This window comes from Cervus canadensis, chromosome 9 (assembly GCF_019320065.1).
Source record: "Cervus canadensis isolate Bull #8, Minnesota chromosome 9, ASM1932006v1, whole genome shotgun sequence".
Lineage (NCBI taxonomy): Eukaryota > Metazoa > Chordata > Mammalia > Artiodactyla > Cervidae > Cervus > Cervus canadensis.
This window is the reverse complement of record NC_057394.1, coordinates 19248932-19269137: the sequence shown is the minus strand read 5'-3', so window position 1 is coordinate 19269137 and position 20206 is coordinate 19248932. Positions and strand designations below refer to the sequence as shown.

Genomic DNA, 20206 nt, shown 5'->3' with positions numbered 1-20206 from the left:
CCATTGACCGTCTCTGCACCAGCACCTGAAAAACTAAGTGTCATTGCAGAAAAATCATTCAACCAGGCAGACTGATGCCACTAAAAATTGTTGGTGTGAGGCTCAACTGGGTCTTCCATGCTACTTCCCACCAGTCACATGCCAGAGCCTATGTATCTATTAATAACTGCCGACTCAACCTGGAAGACACACGTGCATTTTAAATCCAATGCATCCACAACTGATCTCGGGATCTCACTCTCCAAACCCACTTCTCAGGGTTCCACAGCTCAGGATGTGGCACTCATACTGTCCAGCATCTCATGCCGGAAACCCAGGAGTCATCCTCGATGCTTTTCTCCTCTCGTGCCCTTGGTCAGTCCATCACCAAGTCCTGTAGATTTCAATTTCTCAAGCTTTCTCAAAACTATTTGCTTTTCCCCACTTTCCACCAGTGCCCACGTTCCACTCAAGATGATCTGTTGCCTGAACTGGGGCCTCTGCATGGATCTCCTGCAGCCTCTCCTGCTCCCCTCCAGTGGTTCGTCTTTGATGATCACAGTCGTTGCTTAGGAGACAAGTCCGACCATCTCATGTCTATGCTTAAACTGAATTATCAGGATAGATTCCACTTGTAGGATAAAGTTACAAATACTTAGCAGGGACTCAAAGGCTCCCGCCCCCCATCATGATTTGTCCTCTTCCCCTCCCTGCAGTTTCTTCTTGCCCCATGGTTCTCCTTAATCTCTAAGCTTCCATATTATTTCAGTTCTTAGAATGCACCAAATTCCTTTGAGCTTCAGGGTCTTTGCTCATATGCCTCTGATTGGATGGAAAGTCCTTTCTCCCTTGCCCCCTCATCATTCTATCTGGTGAATTCTTAGCCCTAGTGGCTGCATATTTAACTTAGATAGAGGGAAAAACTAGGAGATCTGAGATACAAAAACTGAGCACAGCCTGGTCTTGCATCTAAGGAGTTCACATCTGGACACTTGTTCCGTCTCATCTAATCTGATCCCATCATAGAGAGAAATTATTTTACATCAAGAAGCATATTGAGACACATGGCTAAGGAATTTAAGGAAGAGTCATTTGAATCATGGCCACTGTAATCTGTTGCATGGTTTCTGCCCTGCTCAAAGAAACATATTCAGGAGGTAGCTAGTAACTAAAATCCACCCACACTTGACTTTCCAAGCTATGTCAGTGGGGACAGTGTCTGTGGGGACTGCATCCACTGAAGACGTGCTTTTTCTATTTTGCACAAAGTAGGGTAGGGGCTTCACTTCCCAGGTGGTGCAGTGGTAAAGAATTTACTAATGCAGGAAATGAAAGAGACCCAGGTTCCATCTCTGGGTTGGAAAGATCCCCTGGAGTAGAAAATGACAACTCACTTCAGTATTTTTGCTGGAAAAATCCCATGGACAAAGGAGCCTGGCGGGCTATAGTCCATGGGATCACAAAGAGTTGGACACAACTGAGCAACTGAGCAACACATGTACACACAGCGTAGGGGCAAGCGGCTTCCTTGATTCACATCCCGAAGGATGTGGGTCTCGGTGATGTCAGTGGTGTTCAAACAGATGGAATAGCCTGAACGCCAACCAGGTAGCAAAGGAACCAAGAAAAATCCGACACTTGTGGCAGATCCATTAATCAGCCAAAGAGCAACTCAAACTGTTAACTATGAGGGAGAACAGAAGAGATCTAAATTCCTATTGAGTTCTCAGATGGCAATTACGGACATCTAATAGAATCTGTAAGTGGTTCCTATCTGACTTTAAGATGTCTCTCAGAAGTCAAGAAGGGTCACACGGAGCCTCCAGACACAAATCCTGCTGCTTAACATGCCCAACAATCTCAGTGTTCACCCCTCAACAGCTTTCAGATGCTGCACCACTCATCGCAAAATTAAAATTAGAATCAATACAATGAATACTCGGTGTGTAAAACAATTCAGGGCTCTATTTCAGCCTGAAGTTTCATTTAAGCTGTCGGAATAAAAAGAAAAGACAACCCTTTGTTCTCTCCATTTCACAATCCTGCAAAAGGCCTCTTAGCCAAAATAGCTCCTCTAATCTTTAAGTTTTAATTAGCTGCCCACAATTCATAAAATATCAGGAATGAAAATGCTGATACCTCATTCTCCTGAGAAATAGCACACAATTAACCTCTTTTTTTTTCTGGTCAAAGGCAGAAATTGAGAAAGGGTAATGACAAAATTAATCTATTCTGGTGGTAAGGCCTGCCACCGTGCTGGAAACTGCCTTGACCCAGCGTCAAAGGGGAATATAATCTGGAGTGTCGGGAATGGTAGATGCCTTGAGGAATGCCTTCCGTATTCACAACAGGTTACATCACAAAACCACATTGGGTCCCCAAATCTTACTAAAATGTTAAGTGATTCCCCAGTTAATAGACCTAACTGACCCCCTTTTTATTTCCACTGTAAATAGATACACACGTAGGCTTTTTAAAATATAATTTTATTTGTTTATTTTTGGCTGTGCTGGGTCTTCATCGCTGTGTGTGCTGTGGGGCATGGTCTTCTCACCGCAGTGACTTCTCTTGTTGCAGATTGTGGGCCGTAGGGCACAGCCTTCAGTAGTTGCAGCACGTGGGCGCAGTAGTTCTGGCTCCCAGACTCTAGAGCACAGGCTTGTGAGTTGTGACCCTCAGACTTAGTTGCTCCTTGGAGTGTAGGATCTTTCCCGGCCGGAGATCAAACCCGTGTCGCTTGCATTGGCAGGCGAATTCTTTACCATTGAGCCACCAGGGAAGCCCCCATAGGCTTTAAATAATATCTGAAACTCTGGCTTTCTAGGAAGGGGAAGAGAAGACTGAGAAATGCACTCCTTCCTGGAATGATCTCAAGGTCAAAGATATGTCCGGCAGCAAAGACAGATGGAGTTGCTACTGCTGAGTTTATGCTTTCTTTGAATAACTGTTCCCTGAAAGAGTTAGACTCTGCTTTTTCTTTTCTCCATGATGGCAAATTACATGGTGTATATTTAAGTAGGACTAGCCATAGCCATCTAAATTCAGTGGAAAGCCTACAGAGGCAAAATAGAGTCCCAAACCTTGCAACATATGCTCTCAAGGAAGATGAGGGGAGGTGAAGGGTAGGATGGAGGCTGTAGAATCTACCTTCCTTTAAACTCCAATGTGGTGACTCACTAGCTCTGTGATCTAGGGCCAATTGCTTAGGCTCTCTGAGCTTTATTTGTCCCCATATGACTAAATGACTGAAAAATGGCTCAAAGGGTAAAGCGTCTGCCTGCAAGGTGGAAGACCTGGGTTCGATCCCTGGGTCAGGAAGATCCCCTGGAGAAGGAAATGGCAACCCACTCCAGTACTCTTGTCTGGAAAATCCCATGGACGGAGAAGCCTGGTACAGGCTACAGTCCATGGGGTCACAAAGAGTCGGACACGACTGAACGACTTTACTTTCAATTTTCACTTTATGTCTAAACTGGGGACCAAAACTTGTGTAGTGAGGATGAAACAGAGAGCCTGGCATTTCAGGCAAGTGCTTATCAAGGTTAGCGTCTATATGGTCAATAGAGGAACCCAGATAGCTTTTAATGAGTCCAAAAACAGAAAGATACCGTTTCACATTCAGAACACTTGGGTAATTCCAACTGCTGCTATTTGTTTTTCAGGTAACAACTTTATTGAGATATAATTCCCATGCCATACAGTGAACTCATTGAAAGTGCCCAACTTTCCATCTTTAGCACATTCACCAAGTTACACAACCATTGCCACAATCAACTTTAGGACATTTTCTTTGCTATACAAATCCCCATACCCACTAGCTATCACCCTCTTTTCCTCCCAGCCTTAGGCAAACACTAATCTACTTTCTGTCTCTATAGAGTTGACTATTTTGGACGTGTCATATGAACTGAATCACATAATATGTAGTCTTTTGGTAAATGATTGCTTTTACTTAGCATAATGTTTTTCAGGTTCATTCACACTATAGCATATATCAGGACTTATTTCTTTTTACGGCTGAAGAATACTGTTGCATGGATATATGACATTTTGCTTATCCATTGCTATTATTCCTTGATAGACCCATTGTAAATTCAGTGCTAAATAATAAAAGCATAATAACACACAGTGCCAACCATCACCTATATAGAGGTGCTTTCTAGCTGGCAGGGTATGTCAACACACGCAATTTCATTTGCACATGAGCGATTTTATCTGCAGCTCACAACAATCCTGGGTGGCAGGCATTATCTTACGTTTCATAGATGAGTGCAAAGAAATCAGACATCTTAGCAAAGATTACATTGCCACACAGTCACTGGCAGAGCTGGGACTCAACTGTGACCTTCTGAACAGAGTCCCTATTTTTCCTGATTAAGGCTGAGCTGCAGTCAACTGGTCAACCTGCCCCATGGTGAGGGGTGTGTAAAGGTCCCTAGTCCAGAATACATGTTTTGCACCTTGGAGGGAGCAGAGAGGAGCTACAAGATCTTTTCCATGACCTCTATTTGCCCCCCAAGTGTAGTCACCTGTGACCACATAGCCAGGAGTGGAGGATCTTAGCTTTCCAACTTCAAAGTGAATGTATTAATATTACCGCTTCTACAAGGGCCGGCCAATTCCTTGAGGAAGCAAAACAACAGTTCCTTTGTTAAAGGTTCCATCATCACAACCACCCCACACACACACACACACACACCGGCCAGGCCCCCAAGGAGGTTTTACAACTAGGCCATTTCCAAGCAGCCCCCTTGTGAGCAGACACACATTCACCGCTGGCCTCAGAGAAGGGATCAGTTCCTTCTTCTGTATTGACCCCCCTGCAGCGGAACCCCTTGGCTCTGCCACAAACACACACAATAGCCCGTCCCCTCCTCTTCCGTAGATTTTCCTGCTCCTTTAGCTGGGCAGAAATGACCCCACCTTATTTTACTTTTCCAGATAAGTGTTCTAAAAACTTCAGTATTAAAAAATCATTTTTCATTTCCCTCAAGCCCAAATCAGAGTGATTTGATAACACTAGCGTCTCATGGATCCAGCTCTAGTGTGTACAAGGTGTATATACAATAGCTGGAAATCACTTGGGAAGAATGGGATAAGGAAAAAGAAAAAGGAGGTGCGGATCTATCTGTGGATTTAAATTCAGTAAAATGGCGTGCTGCAGTCCATGGGATTGCAAAGAGTTGGACACAACTTAGCGACCGAACAACAACAAGAGAATGAGCTGACCCCCTCCCCCTTTACTTGAGGACAAGATGATCTCCTTCCAGACTGTTCTATCCAAGAAAGACCTTCTGGAGCAAAACTCAAAACCGGCTGTGACTGGGGCTGAGGCGGTTGGAACCTGTGACCAAGAACTACTGGCGGCTCACTTCTCTCAGAAGCTGCAGTGAACCCAGCAAAGCTCCTTAGAGGCCCTGGAAGTTCAGTGGGTGGCAGCATCTTCAGAGGACTCAGCAAAAGGAAAAGCATCACTGCACAAGCATGGTGGGATGCCAGCGAGCCGCTATGGGTATGGCTTCTGTCTGCTCCACATGAGAGGGTGTGAGGCCGCAGGGAATCCAGGACTGGGGCCAGCCGTCAGCCTCCACCAGCTCTCAGCCATCCTGGGTCAGCTCAGACGCTCACCAGGGCCATTCGCCAGTGGCCCTGGGACCCTCAGACACATGGGCTCAGAGTCCTGGGCACTGAGGTGGGATAAGACAACGTTAGCCAGCATCACTCTGCTGGCTACATGGTCCTATCACCTTCCATGAAAAAAGGAAGATTCTGCTCCAATTTAAGCTCCTGGGCAGAGCTGGTTCCTTTCTCCCTACCAAAGAAATAATAGAATCTTCTCCTGGTTCATCTTCAGTGGCTGTTTCCAGAAAATGCCAGCAGGGTTTCATTAAGGGTTGAGTTGTATTCCCCAAAAATAAAGTCCTAACCCCAGTATCTCAGAATGTGATCCCGTTTGGAAATAGGGTTGCTGTAGATGTAATCTTTTGTTGTTTGTTGTTTAGTCGCTAAGTCGTGTCCAATTCTTTGTGACCGCCTAGCCTGGAGCCCTCCAGGCTCCTCTGTCCATGGGAATTTCCAGGCAAGAACACTGGAGTGAGTTGCCATTCCCTTCTCCAGGAGATCTTCCCAATCCAGGGATTGAACACGTGTCTCCTGCATCACAGGAGGATTCTTTCCCACTGAGCCACCTGGGAAGATATAACAGTTAAGTAAAAATGAGGTCATTCAAGTGGGCCCTCACCCAGTATGACTGGTGTCCTTATAAAAAGGGGATGTTTGGACAGAGACACACACAGAGAGAACCCTGCGTGAAGATGACAGAGATCAAGGTACTGCTTCTACACACAAAGGCGCCAGCAAACCACCAAAACAAGGCAAGAGGCACTGAACACATTCACCCTCAGAGCCCTGAGAGAGAGCCAGCGCTGCCCACACCATGATCTTGGACTTTTAGCCTTCAGAACCATAAGACGATAGTCACCAAGATTAGGGGATGTTGGTGGGACAGCCCCAGAAAACTAATACAGGCTCCTTTCCTCGGTTTCGCCATTACTTCCCGTCTCACCCTAGACCCTCCCTCACATCACAGAGGGACCTACCTCTGTCACTTCAGCCTCATTGCCGGGGGAGGAAGCGTTCCCTTCACCTTTGCAGGAGGTGGTGCCAAAGTGAAGTGTGTTATGTTAAACACAACTTCAGAGACCTCCAAATGGCTGAGAACATGAAAAATACCTTTCCTTTTAATAAATTCATCCCATTTGTCTCTCTGTACTAAATTATCGAGAAGATGAGAGAATATCACTCAGCCATAAAAAGGAAGGCATTTGTCAGTTTTAATGAGGTGGATGAACCTAGAGCTTATTGTACAGAGTGAAGTAAGTCAGAAAGAGAAATATAAATATCATATACTGATGCATATATATGGAATCTAGAAAGATGGTACTGATGAAATTATTTGCAGGGCAGCAGTGGAGAAACAGACATAGAGAACAGACTTATGGACAACGGGGGCGGGGGACGGTGGGCAGCAGGAAGAAGGAGAGGGTGAGATGTGTGGAGAGAGTAACATGGAGACTTACATTACGGTATGTAAAATAGATAGCCAATGGGAGTTTGCTGTATGTCTCAGGGAACCCAAACAGGGGCTCTGTAACAACCTAGAGGGGTGGGATGGAGAGGGAGGTGGGAGGGAGGGGACACAGGTACACGGGTGTACCTATGGCTGATTCTTGTTGATGTTTGACAGAAAACAACAAAATTCAGTAAAGCAATTATCCTTCCATTAAAAAATAAATAAACTACAAAAAAAGATGAAAATATTTTTATACTACAAATATTTGACATAGTCATATAGCAAATACCATTTTAGATCTTTTCATGTGCCAGCTTCTGTTTTTTTTATATATATTTTTTTAATTGGAGGATGATGTTATTTTTTTTATGTTATTTTTAATTGGGGGATAGTTGTGCCAGTTTGTGCCAGTTCAGTTCAGTCTCTCAGTCATGTCCAACTCTTTGCAACCCCATGGACTGTAGCATACCAGGCCTCCCTGTCCATCGCCAACCCCCGGAGTTCAAGTTTCTGCCATACAACAATGTAAATCAGTCATAAGTATACACATAGTACCTGTCTCTTGAACCTCCTTCCCACCCCCACATCTCACCCCTCTAAGTCATCACAGAGCACTAGGGTGAGCTGTCTGTGTTATACAACAACTTCCCACTAGCTATCTATTTTACACATGGTCATGTATATATCTAGAGAAGGAAATGGCGACCCACTGCAGTACTCTTGCCTGGAGAATCCCGTGGACAGAGGAGCCTGGTGGGCTGCTGTCCATAGGGTCACACAGAGTTGGACACAACTGAAGCGATTTAGCATGCATGCATGCATGTATATATCTGTTACATACATTAGCAATTAAATGATCACAACAATCCTATTAGGGAAATACTATTACCATCCCCATTTTAAGGTGAGGAAACTGAAATATAATGATTCCCACAGGGTCAGTGGCAAAGCCAGAGGTCAAAGCCAGACTAGAGCCTGGCACCAGAATTCATGCTCTGTGTCAGACCGCATCTCACGGTCAGGATTTAATAGCATCCAGCTGGGGTTCTGAACAAGGCCCATCATTCTGGGTGTCAGTAATCCCTGCCATCGAGGGGCCCAGCCCAGTCCTAAATGTGAGATGATGGCGCACTTCCATTCTACTCCCAGGGGGGTATTTTATACCACAGCACTAGCAGAACTGGAATCCCTAGGCAGGTCTCCCCCACAGAACATAGAAATGCTCAGCACCCTGACAACACGAATGTATCCATGTCAGGGCCCCGTGGAACTACGGCAGAACCCATGAGGCCAAGCAGGAGACGAGAGAAGCCTGGTAGACCAGAGTTTCAATGGTGGCGTCCAGCAATCCAAGATTTTTTTTTCTGAAAATATATGAAACACCCCCAGGCAGGTAGGCAAGATTCTTTCTGATTGCTGAGTTCTTCAATAAATAGTTGGGGCAAAAGACTTTGAATTGGGGTAAAAACTTTGAGTTATTATCAATACCATGACCCTATCTGTACCCACAGGTTGTTTTGGCAGGGCGAATTTTGTGTGTGTGTGTGTGTGTGTGTGTGTGTGTGTGTCACATAGTCATGTCCAACTCTTTGAGACCCCATGAACTCAAGCCTGCCAGGCTCCTCTGTCCATGGAATTCTCCAGACAAGAATACTGGAGTGGGTTGCCATGCCCTCCTCCAGGAGATCTTCCTAACCCAGGAATCAAACCCACATTTCCCGCATTGCAGGTGGATTCTTTACCATCTGAACCACCAGAGAAGCCCATGCGAACTGTAAATAAGTGCTAATAACATATCAGTACTTTAAGATGGCACAGGCTAGCTTAGATTGCCCTCTTCAATGGAAACTACCTTCCATAGAGCACAGAGCCTCTACGGAAAACTGAAGTCAATTCAGCTCCTCAACAGACAGCCCAAAGAAGTGTTAGCTAGAAACAATATAACTCTCAATCTGGGAAAGGTTGGGTTATGCTTCCAAAACGGTATTAAGAACCAGCTCAGAAGCCAGTAAGTAACACAAAATCCTTCTACAGCTATAGAAAGTACGCCCTTTATTTAAGGCTCAGCAGGTCAAACTATGTGCACAGAAATATGGCAGCTACCAAGGACCAACGGCAGCTACAAGGCAGATACAATGGCAGATATAAGGTCTAGGATCCAAGGCTGACAGGTCTAATCCTGAAAATAGCCAAGATCCAGAAGGCCTGGACCAAATGATTTCACATTGACACTGGACAGAATCAAGTCCTGGGAGTTGCCAGGGTCTGTGATGTCCAGGAGCTGCTTTTCAAAGGGGACCTCCCCAGCACATCTACTGAAGGCCAACACCTGCGAAGCCTCATAACTGGCAAGAATGAATGAGCTAGTCATTAGCAGATTAAGCAAAACATTTTCATTATTAAGACATGTTTCTATTGCGCTGGATTGTTTGCTTTCTTTATATTTCTTGGGTCACAAAACCTTTATTTAGCTCTTAATCTCCATTACATCTGGAAGGTTTTCTAAAACCTGTTTATCTAGTGGTTGTTCAGTCACTCAGTCGTGTCCGACTCTTTGTGACCCCATGGACTGCAGCCTGCCAGGCTTCCCTGTCCTTCACCAACTCCTGCGGCTTGTTCAGACTCATGTCCATTGAGTCAGTGGTGCCATCCAACCATCTCATCCTCTGTTGATGAAGATTTGTGTAGTTTTCTATTTATCTAGAAAACTATGTAAATCTTCCATTTAAAAATAGCAGTCAGTATATCTTAAAGAACTTGAAAGATGGAAAGTTACTGTTGTTGTTAAGACATTTATTGAACGGCAACCATGTAATGTGTGGCTGTGACCCTCCCTCACGGGTTTGTGACCTACATTAATGCAGGTCAGTGCCCCGGCAGATCCTGGTCCCAAAATGCCTCAACTTGTCTGTGAGGCCAAGACAACCGCATTCTCTTTCTGGACACTAACACAGAGGCCCAGTTTCTTGCTTGCCTATGTTGAAGAAGGTTTAGAGTTAGTCGCTCACTCGTGACTCTTTGCGATCCCATGGACCACAGCCCTCCAGACCCCTCCATCCATGGAATTCTGAAAAAGGTTTCTTTTTCTTCCTTTCCTAAAATGATACAAGTGAAAAAATATTTAATACATAAACCAAAGGAAAACACTAAAATGCATCCATAATTTTAAATCAACCACAAACCCTTTCTAGTCTTTCTGAAAGAGTTACCCACTGTCAAATCAATAGATGTCAAGAAGCATTTCTTGAGAACCTAGAATGTTTCTGACACAAGGCTGGGTGACCTAAGGCACAGAAAAACAATAGGGGGACTTCCCAGGTGGTCTAGTGACTAAGACTCCATGCTCCCAATGCAGGGGGCCTGGGTTCCATCCCTGGTCAAGGAACTAGGTCCTGCATGATGAAACTAAAGATCCCTTATGCCACAAGGAAGAGCAAGGACCCCACGAGCTGCAACTAAGACCCAGAACAGCCAAATAATTAATAAGCAAATAAACATTGAAGAAAAAAAAAAAGAAAGAAAAGGAATAGGAATCCCGGCCCAGACCTTCAAAAGAGTTTGCTCTCTTGTTAGAGAACAAAATAAAAACAAGTACAGCCAGAGGCTATAATGTACTGATGAGCCACCATCACCGCTGCCAGGAGGATGAAAAGGGAAATGTACTCATTCATTGGATAAATCTGCATTGAGCACCTGCTGCGTGGTCTCTGCTTTGCACATGGATGGACATCTTAAGGAGATGATAGCAGCCAGTCAGGAAATATTTTCTAGATGGATAAACAGATAAGGTGCGGGAAGTACCACTTGGAAAAACCCCGAAGATTTTCCGGGGAAACCGGCAGGAGCTGACGCTTGAACCCATTCCTGAAGGAAGAGAGCGGCCAGAAGGGGGCGCCAACTGAGCGCTAACTCTATGCCCAGTGTCACAGGAGCACTTCCTGGAGTATTTCATTCAATTCTCTCATGACCCTATATAATAAGTATTTATTTTTCCCTCTATTTTACAGGTGAGCCAGCCGAAACTGAGAAGGGTTCCAGAACCTATGAACATTTCACAGCCAATAGGTGGAGTCAGAGCTCAGGCCCAGGCAGCTCCCACCACGTGTATCCGCAGAGCTGCGGTACCCACCCGTGGTTTCAGCCTTCTCCTCTGCCTCTTGCTGGACCGCATTCCTCAGCTGCATCCACTGCGGCCGAAAATGCACATGACTTTGATGAACCGTCTGTTTTTACAATGTGAGAGTTCAAGGCGATAAACCATAAACTGTTGCAGTGACTCGCAATTCAGGTCCTTCAGCCAGGTTGGTTGAAGCACTCCACTGTTACCATGAATGCAGCTGAGAACTCAGACTTAAAAGGAATAAAGTTGCTTTCTGGCTCTCCTGAAGTTTCTCTCAAGGTCTGAGATAACAACCCTCTTCTAAGTGTTCCCCGCTTTTAGGGGCGAGATCAGCCGTCCCAACGTCTGTCTCTCCACCCCCACCTCCGCTAGGGAGAGGATTTGACATCCCCTACTGCAGAACTTCCATGGACAGAGGAGCCTACAGTCCATGCGGGTCACATAAAGTTGGACACGACCGAGTGACTACACCACCCCCACCCCCACCCCTCCAGCCTGCCAGGTTTTTTTCTGTTGTCTTTGCCCTTTTCCTTTCCTTCTTCCAGCCCAGCACTCCTCCAGCCTCTCAGGGAATCAGCTCACATCCTTCCAGCCATTCCCGGTCAGATGACTTCTTTCAGAGACCACTCCTCAATAAAACTCACATTTTCCCGCTAGAACATGGAGACTTTCAAGATGGGACAGAATCACACGCCCAGTGCAGAGTGCATAGGGACCAAAAGGGGAGCAATCCATTGCAGCTTAATCTATGGGGGAGAGGCTTCATGAAGAGGCAAAACGTGAGAGAGAACCTGAAAGATGGACACTGATTGAGGAGACACTAACAGAATTAGATGCGGAATAAACAGGAACTTGACTACATTTTTCTAGGAGCAGTTTGCCATTCTGAAATAAGAAAATGCTCACAAGGGAGATGTTTCTATGCACCCTCTACCAGTATTTCGTTCCTGCCTTCTCAACAGCTAAACCTAGTCAATAAATCAGGCCTTCATTTTGTTAAAAAAGGAACAAAACCAAACTTTTCTGTTAATAATTATTCCTAGCATAAGAGGTCAGATCGTTCAAATGTAGATATAGTTTATGGATTTAATATTAAAATCCCTTAGCATTAAATCCAATTAGGGAATGTAAACATCATTGCTATTGGGTGAGATTATCTCCAATACTTTAGGAGATATTTAATATGGTTTAAACGTTTCAGGGGTTTCAGCTCAGGGGTTTCCCAGGTGGCTCAGTGATAAAGAATCTGCCTACCAATGCAGGAGACATGGGATCAATTCCCTGGTCCAGGTAGATCCCACATGCTGAGGAGCAGCTAAACCCGTTTCAATTTGCCTGAAACTCTATTGAATTTTTTTTTTTTTAATTTTTCTAACACTGAGTCCATCTTTAAGGAGACATTTGCTCTGAGAAAAGCATTTAGAAGAAAAAAAAAAAAAGTAGTTTACTTGCTAAGAAGTTAGATAAGGCAATCCAAGTTTTAAAAAGACTGGCTTTGGGACTTCCCTAGTGGTCCAGTGGCTGAGACTCCGCCCTCCCAATGCAGGGTTAGGTTCCATCTCTGGTCAGGGAACTTGATCCCGCATGCCACAACTAAGGCATGGAGCAGCCAAATAATAAAGAAATAAATAATGTTGTTTTTTTTTTTTTTTAAGACTGGCTTAAAAAGAAAACAAAACAAACAAGAAACTCTTAAATAAATCCAAAAAAACATCCAACAAGCCACATCTATACATAAGATGAGCTGTGTTATCAAATTTATAGTTCGTTTGTTCACGGTAGGAAGAAGTGATTTTGTCACAGCATTTTTATCTACAAAGGTTACTACCTGTCTTCAGATAACAACATTGAGATGGTTGTGAATGAAATTATCTTTAATACAGAGTTAATAACTTTCAGGAAAATTTCATAGTTTCATTTATCATGGGGACTCTAACCAGACAGAGGGATCCCCTGGGGGGCGGTCTTGGTCTATCTTAGGATGCAAAGTGCTTTTTAAAATTCTGAGGCAGGTATACTGGTATACTGGCATTGCTTCTAGACACACTTAAGATTAAGAGAGAGCAGGATCGATCCCACTGAGACCACCACACTTTTTACGCTCTCTGCCAGCAACGTCCACACCTCACTCTACTCCACCCTCTTCCTTCCTGAACCAGCGGCAACAAAAACAAAGAAGAAATCACATCTCAGGAGAGATTTTTGAAGGGCAGCAGATTCTGCCTCAAGGGTAGCAGAATATGCCACCCCAAATATGCCACTTTGGCAGATTATTATTTTGCGCTAAACGCAAATGAGAAGAGGAGATGCAGATACAAGCAAAGCTCTGACCTCCCTCATTTGCTTAAAAACAGGACTTAAACTTGTAAGGATGTTCTCTCTTCCCTCTCTACCAGAGAGGACAGAAGTTAATCCCCAGAGACAACTATACACCCTACTCAGCCCACCAGTGGCACCTGAAAAACCTCTGGAATAAACTTTACTAACAGTCTTATCTACCATTTGTTGTCATTTAGTGGCTAAGTGGTGGCCAACTCTTTTGTGACTCCATGGATTTGTAGCCAGCCAGGCTTCTCTGTCCATGGGATTTTCCAGGCAAGAATACTGGAGTGGGTTGCCATTTCCTTCTCCAGGGGCTCTTCCCAACCCAGGATTTGAACTTGTGTCTTAGAATGCCTGGCACATGGACAGCACTCTGGAAATGGCAACTCTGGTCATTCTTCGCTTCTCTGGACTAGAAGGCCAGTGGTGTATGTAATGGCAGGGTTGCCCCCAATGCACTGTAGAATATATTTAGGTAGTAATAGTCAAATATGTGCACACCCCTGCTTTAAGACCACTCATTATATGAAATTTTCCATTTTTTTGAACTCACGTGAGACCTGGGCATCTGTTATGAAGAGCCTTGCCCCTCATCAAACTGTCCTGCTTCATTCCCCAGGCTGTCTGCTGGCCCTCTCCCAAACATTACTCTGCAAACAACCCTCCAAGATTTCCAGTTAGATAAGGGAGCTACCCTTAAACAAAGCAGTCCTTTCAACATCACCTATTAAGGATGATTGTGTAGGATTCATGTATTCCCAGAACTGAAGGCAAATTCCAGCAGGAGTCGTAATTCTTTCTTTTTTTAAAATTTTTTTTCTTTTTTTTTTCCTTTTAATTGGAGGCTAATTACTTTACAATATTGTGGTGGTTTTTGCCATACATTCACATGAATCAGTCATGGGTGTACATGACCCTCCCTCCCACCATACATTCACATGAATCAGCCATGGGTGTACATGTGTTCCCTATCCTGACCCTCCCTCCCACCTCCCTCCCCATCCCATCCCTCAGGGTCATCCCAAAGGAGTTGAATTTCTGACCAACATCAGATTTCAACGTTAGATAAGTCTGAGATGGACAAATACTATAACATGAAACTAAACTATAAACCACTCTACATTTAAATGAATAGAAATAGGACCTAAGACTAATAAAATGGGCATTAAGGCATGTACACATTGATTACACAAAAAGCCTCAATGAATTATTAAATGCTCATCTAGTTTTATATTGTGGGTAACAATTGTAACAGTTTCATTATATCCTAGTTCTGACCTAAAATGAATATAGCATCTGGGATAATTAAGAGATAGTCATTTAGCAATGCTTGCATGTCACCTTAGAAATTTATCAGATGACCCAGAGGTCCCAGGTTTTTTCCAAAAGCTCACCAAGGAAACAGGAGAAAAAGCCCTTCCCATGGCCACCCAAGATAAAGGCCTTGAAGCAAGAGGAGATATTCACAACCTTTCTGCTGACAATAAAGACCTGGGCTGAGCATTAAGTCTTATAAATCTTTAATGTGATGGTGTTCTTTCCATTGAAAGCATTTCTCTTCTGGAATAGGGGCTGACTCCACACTTCACTTTCACCCTTTACACCCCTCTCCATTAATAAAGAGCTACACACCACCTCTGATCTGTTATCAAGAGCCAGGAGATGCCTGGCATCAGAGGGTCCCTAGGAGACAACGCATGTTCAGTATTTCTCAGCCTTCACCACCGGAAACTGATGGTGTTTGACATCTAGGAGAGCAGGTCACATGGCAGTGAAAGGCAATAAAAATGATCAGATTACATCTTTAGACTTTACATATTAAGGCTAAAAAATTACATGGTATGAAGATACATGTACATGTGTGCATGCTCAGTCATTCAGTTGTGTGACTCTTTGTGGCCCCATGGAGTGTGGCCCACAAGGTTCCTCTGCCCATGGAATTTTGCAGGCAAGAATGCTGGAGTGGGTTGCCATTTCCCACTTCAGGGAATCTTCCCCATTCAGGGATTGAACCTGGGTCTCTTGCATTGGCAGGCAGATTCTTTACCACTAGCTCCACCTGAGAAGCTCCAATATGTATATGTATACATGTGTAATATTTTTTAAATAAAAATATATGCATATGTAGTTATTTTTAATAAAATACATATTTAATTTTTTAAAAGGTTGCCTACCTTCTTCCTAATCATTCTTGCCTCCCTCAAAGTCAGCAAAACCTTTTAGGAAAACAGATCCAGTGGAGGCCTGCCCAAAATATCCTCTTAACTGTCCCCTTGTTTAAAAAAAAATGAGCTATCATAGTATCCATATGCAGTAGGCTGAAATATTTTGATGAATTGCTTAATTTATGAATTTTATTTTTAAGTTGCATGCTTTATTTTCTTGCAAAATAAAAATGTAATATAAAAGCAAAAAAAAAAATTAGCTATCAGGCCCAAAATGTAGCCACTTATGCTAAGCCCAAGGTCATCAAACTGAGACTTAATACCTCACTTGTCTATGGCTAAACCACCCTGGATTCACCCCATCTCATCTGATCTTGGAAGCTAAGCAGGGTTGGACCTGGTTAGTACTGGGATGGGAGAATTAATACCTAACCAAATGGCAGCTTCCTCCTCTCCCAGGAATGTCATCTTCCAGTCAGTCTGGCATTAGCTGGTCAGCACTAGTGAGGTGCCAGTGCCCAGGGTAGGTCACCCCAAAAATGTGTCTCAATGGCATATTGATTATTTTGAATCAAAGCTAGTTAGGAAATGGCCTGGGAATTTCCCTGGTGGTCCAGTGGTTAAGAATCTGCCTGCCAAAGCATGGGACATGGGTTCAATCCCTGGTCTGGGAAGATGCCACATGCCAAGAAGCAACTAAGCCCCGTGAGCAAAGAGAAGCCACAATAAGAAGTCCACACATCGCAACTAGAGAGCAGCCCCTGATCTCCACAATTAGAGAAAGCCCACACACAGCAACAAAGATCCAGTGTAGTAAAAAAATAATTAATTTTTTTAAATGGCCAATGCTAGAGGGACCCTGAACCCTCCGAAATCTCCCTGAAAGCAGGAAAAAAATCTCCCCTGTGAATGGTGCTCTCCCTGCATCTGGAGGTAAAGGACACCCTTATCACCAGAGAAGGGGAATTCAGCCCAGAAGCCTATATGAACAAACCTGGTTACTGTTTCAATTTACCACCCCAAGCACAAACTCTGCTTAGATTCTTCACTAATTAAGCACCCAAAGCCTTAGTTTCTTCACCCTGTCAATTCCTCACAAATTGTTTCTTCGTCTAAAGACTAAAAAAGCTGCCCGCTTTGTCCATTTCTTAGGTCTCCTTTCTCTGGGACTTCCATGAGCATGTATTAAAACTTGTCTCTTTTTCTCTTGTTAAGCTCTCTTGGGTCAATTTTATTATTAGTCCAGCCACAAGAACGCAGGAGGGGTAGGAGGGAAATTCTCCATCTCCAACAGAGATGAAGTGAAGTGAAAGTCACTCAGTCATGTCTCCAGGCCAGAATACTGGAGTGGGTAGCCTTTCCCCTCTCCAGGGGATCTTCCCAACCCAGGGATCGAACCAGGTCTCCCACATTGCAGGCAGATTCTTTATCAGCTGAACCAACAAGGGAAGCCCTCAATTCGTCTGACAGACCCCTCCCAAAGGAAGGTGGCCTTGCCTGAAACAATCAGATCTCTGCTAGAATAACTTCCTGTCCCGCCTCCTTCTGCCTTCTGAACAGCTCCTCGGACCCCTTTTTATTTCCTAGCAGGAACTCTGCCTGGTTCCTGAATCACTGAAGAAAGCCAATGCGATCTTTAAAATTAACTCAGTTAAAATGTGTTTTCCAACACCTCTTCAGACTTCTAACCCAGGGTGTGCCTCAGGCCCACCTCCCATACAAGTGTCTGTGCTCCTTGTTGTGTCTGCCCACAAGGTAACCGGGCCTCAGGCTGCCTGAAACGAACAGTCACTGTGACCGCCCGTCACCCACACCATTCTCCTCCCATCTGAACAGGTGGGTGTCTCGGTGCACTCCAGTTTGGGGTTTCCCTAACCAAGAAACCTTCCTCTGAGGGCCCAATCAAGACCTACTTGCCCAGAGAGCCATTCCTGATTAACCAGCAAAGCTTTTACTTTACTCCTGCAACTGTTCTTTCCTGGGCTTCCCTGGCGGCTCAGATGGTAAAGAATCTGCCTGCACTGCAGGAGACCTGGGTTCAACCCCTGGGTTGGGAAGAACCCCTGGAGAAGGGAATGGCTACCCACTCCAGTACTCTGGCCTGGAAAAGTCCCAGTCCATGGGATCACAAAGAGTCAGATTTGACTGAGTGACTTTCACTGAAACTAATCTTACTTTTATGCACCCAAACATCCCAACATCTGTTCACTTTTAATAACATTTAGGATGTGGACACCTGACATATGCTTAATCCTTGCACTCCTACGACTGTTATGTGTAAAATGAAGATAATAATAAGCAACTTCACAGGCTAATTATAAGGATCACATAGAGGGAGGTATCTAATCGGTGTTCAATCAATGAGTGAAATAACAACCTGAGTGCACACAAGATTTCATGTGAGTTACCTTCCCTTTCAACCCAAGAGAAGCAGAATATATGCAAGATTTCATGCATAGGTCCCACAAGTGACTGTTTTTCATCTGTTGACCAGCAACTCATCACCTTGCTAAAATGCATCATCCCTTTTATAGTGACTCCAATAGACTGAGGGCTTCTCTTGTGGCTCAGCTGGTAAAGAATTTGCCTGAAATGCAGGAGGCCTGGGTTCGATCCCTGGGTTGAGAAGATCCCCTGGAGAAGGGAAAGGCTACCCACTCCAGTATTCTGGCCTGGAGAATTCCATGGACCATATAGTCCATGGGTTCACAAAGAGTCGGACACGACTGGGCAACTTTCACTTCACTTCACAATAGACTGAAATTTCTTCTTCCTTCAATTAAATCTGCATCCTTACAACTTCTACCTTCAGATCCTGGCTCAGCTCCCAGGAGCCCACACAATATATATCAGGCCCCCGGGCTCCTTTTCTTTGCTCAGAAGCACCTACATTAGCCTTGGAGTGGGTCCCACAGACCAGGGTCCATGCTCTCAGCACATCCCACCACCAACACACACATTCACCATTAAAGCAAAAATTTTCAGAAAAATTAATTCTGAGCAGATGTCAAAGCTTTATTTCAAAGTTGCAGGGGAAAAGACAGCACAAGGGAAAAGTCTGTCCACAAAAACAGTCTTAGGAAAGGGCTGTTTTAAAAACTGAAAGGAATATCTAGATAAGCGGCTCTCAAACCTCAGCTGCTTCAGAATCCCCTGTGCTGGGTTGCTTCAATCATTTCAGACTCTTTGGGACCCCATGGACTGTAGTCCGCCAGGCTCCACTGTCCATGGGGATTCGCCAGGCAAGAATACTGGAGTGGGTTGCTATGCCCTTCTCCAGCGGATCTTCCTGGCCCAGGGATCGAACCCTCGATTCTTATATCCCCTGAAGACATGTTAGAAGAGCTAGCGACGGGCCCACCCCAGTTTCCCACTCAGTTAGGTGTCAAGCGCGGCCGAGAACCTGCATCTCTAAGTAGTTCCCAGGTGAAGTTTTGGCTGCTAGCCCTGGGACCACTTTGCGAACTTCTGATCTAGACTGTAAATAAAGTTGTTACGACACAGAACTGATTAATTTCACGGAGATGTAAAGCTGCCACGCTTTTACCTATTGGACAAGTAACCCTGACCGTGGCATCCCAGAGCCGCGTTCGGTGCGTTTTCACCAGAAATACCCAGCCGTCCGGTTCCCTCCCTGGGCAAGATCAGAGGAAGGCCATCTGACTCAACAGTAGGGATTTTACTTTTCAAATTGGGAAGCTTTGCGGATGAAATTTGGAGAAGGGCACAGCAACCCACTCCAGTATTCTTTCCTGCAGAATCCCACGGACAGAAGAGCCTGACGGGCTACACTCCACAGGGTCGCACACAGTCGGAAGCAGCCTAGCACGCGCGTACGCACGCCGATGAAATTTAGGACGAGCTTTTCCTTTTGGCCGCGCCCCCGCCCTGGCAGAAAGATCTACTCTTTTCTCACGGCGACCAGCGCGCATCCGCCTCTCACCACCCGGGGGCGCTGCGGTCACCGGATCGCGGCACTTCCGGCTCTCGGCTGGAGCAGGGAGGCTGCAGCCCCCACGCGCCGCATTGCGCACGCGCAGCAGCGCCTCCGCCGCCAGACCAGGAAGCGCTCCAGAAGTGGCCGGGAAGAGAAGCCACCTAGGGGTTCCCCAGAACGGCTGTTCTCACTTCTCTCTCGCCCTTCAAACCTCAGGCTTTACCTGGGCCGGAATTAATGAGCCAGGCTACTCTACACAAGGGAATTTACGAAATTCGAATGGCTGGATTGAAAAAGAAAGACTCTGCCGAAACCCGGGATCGAACCAGGGACCTTTAGATCTTCAGTCTAACGCTCTCCCAACTGAGCTATTTCGGCGCCCTTTTTATCGTCCTCAGAGTAAACTATCACTGAACTCCTGGCGTTGGCTTCTTCCGTCTTTTCCCAGGACTCACTAAAAAGTGTCTCTTCCTTTCAAATTAAGTGGTTTTCTTTTTTTAATGGCTATACCCAGAAGTCTGCGTTTTTATGAGCCATGACTAAATAGCTAAGTATACGTTACTTAACTTTTTCCAGTATAATCCGAACCTCTGGTTTAATCGTCGCCAGCC

At 45.0% G+C, this 20206-nt stretch overlaps 1 non-coding gene across 1 annotated transcript; it reads right to left on the bottom strand.

The window, feature by feature from the left end:
- Positions 1-19900: 19900 nt before the first annotated feature.
- Positions 19901-19973, bottom strand: TRNAF-GAA. The gene has a single exon. It is a non-coding gene; the product is annotated as a tRNA-Phe (tRNA).
- Between the last annotated feature and the right edge of the window lie 233 nt (positions 19974-20206).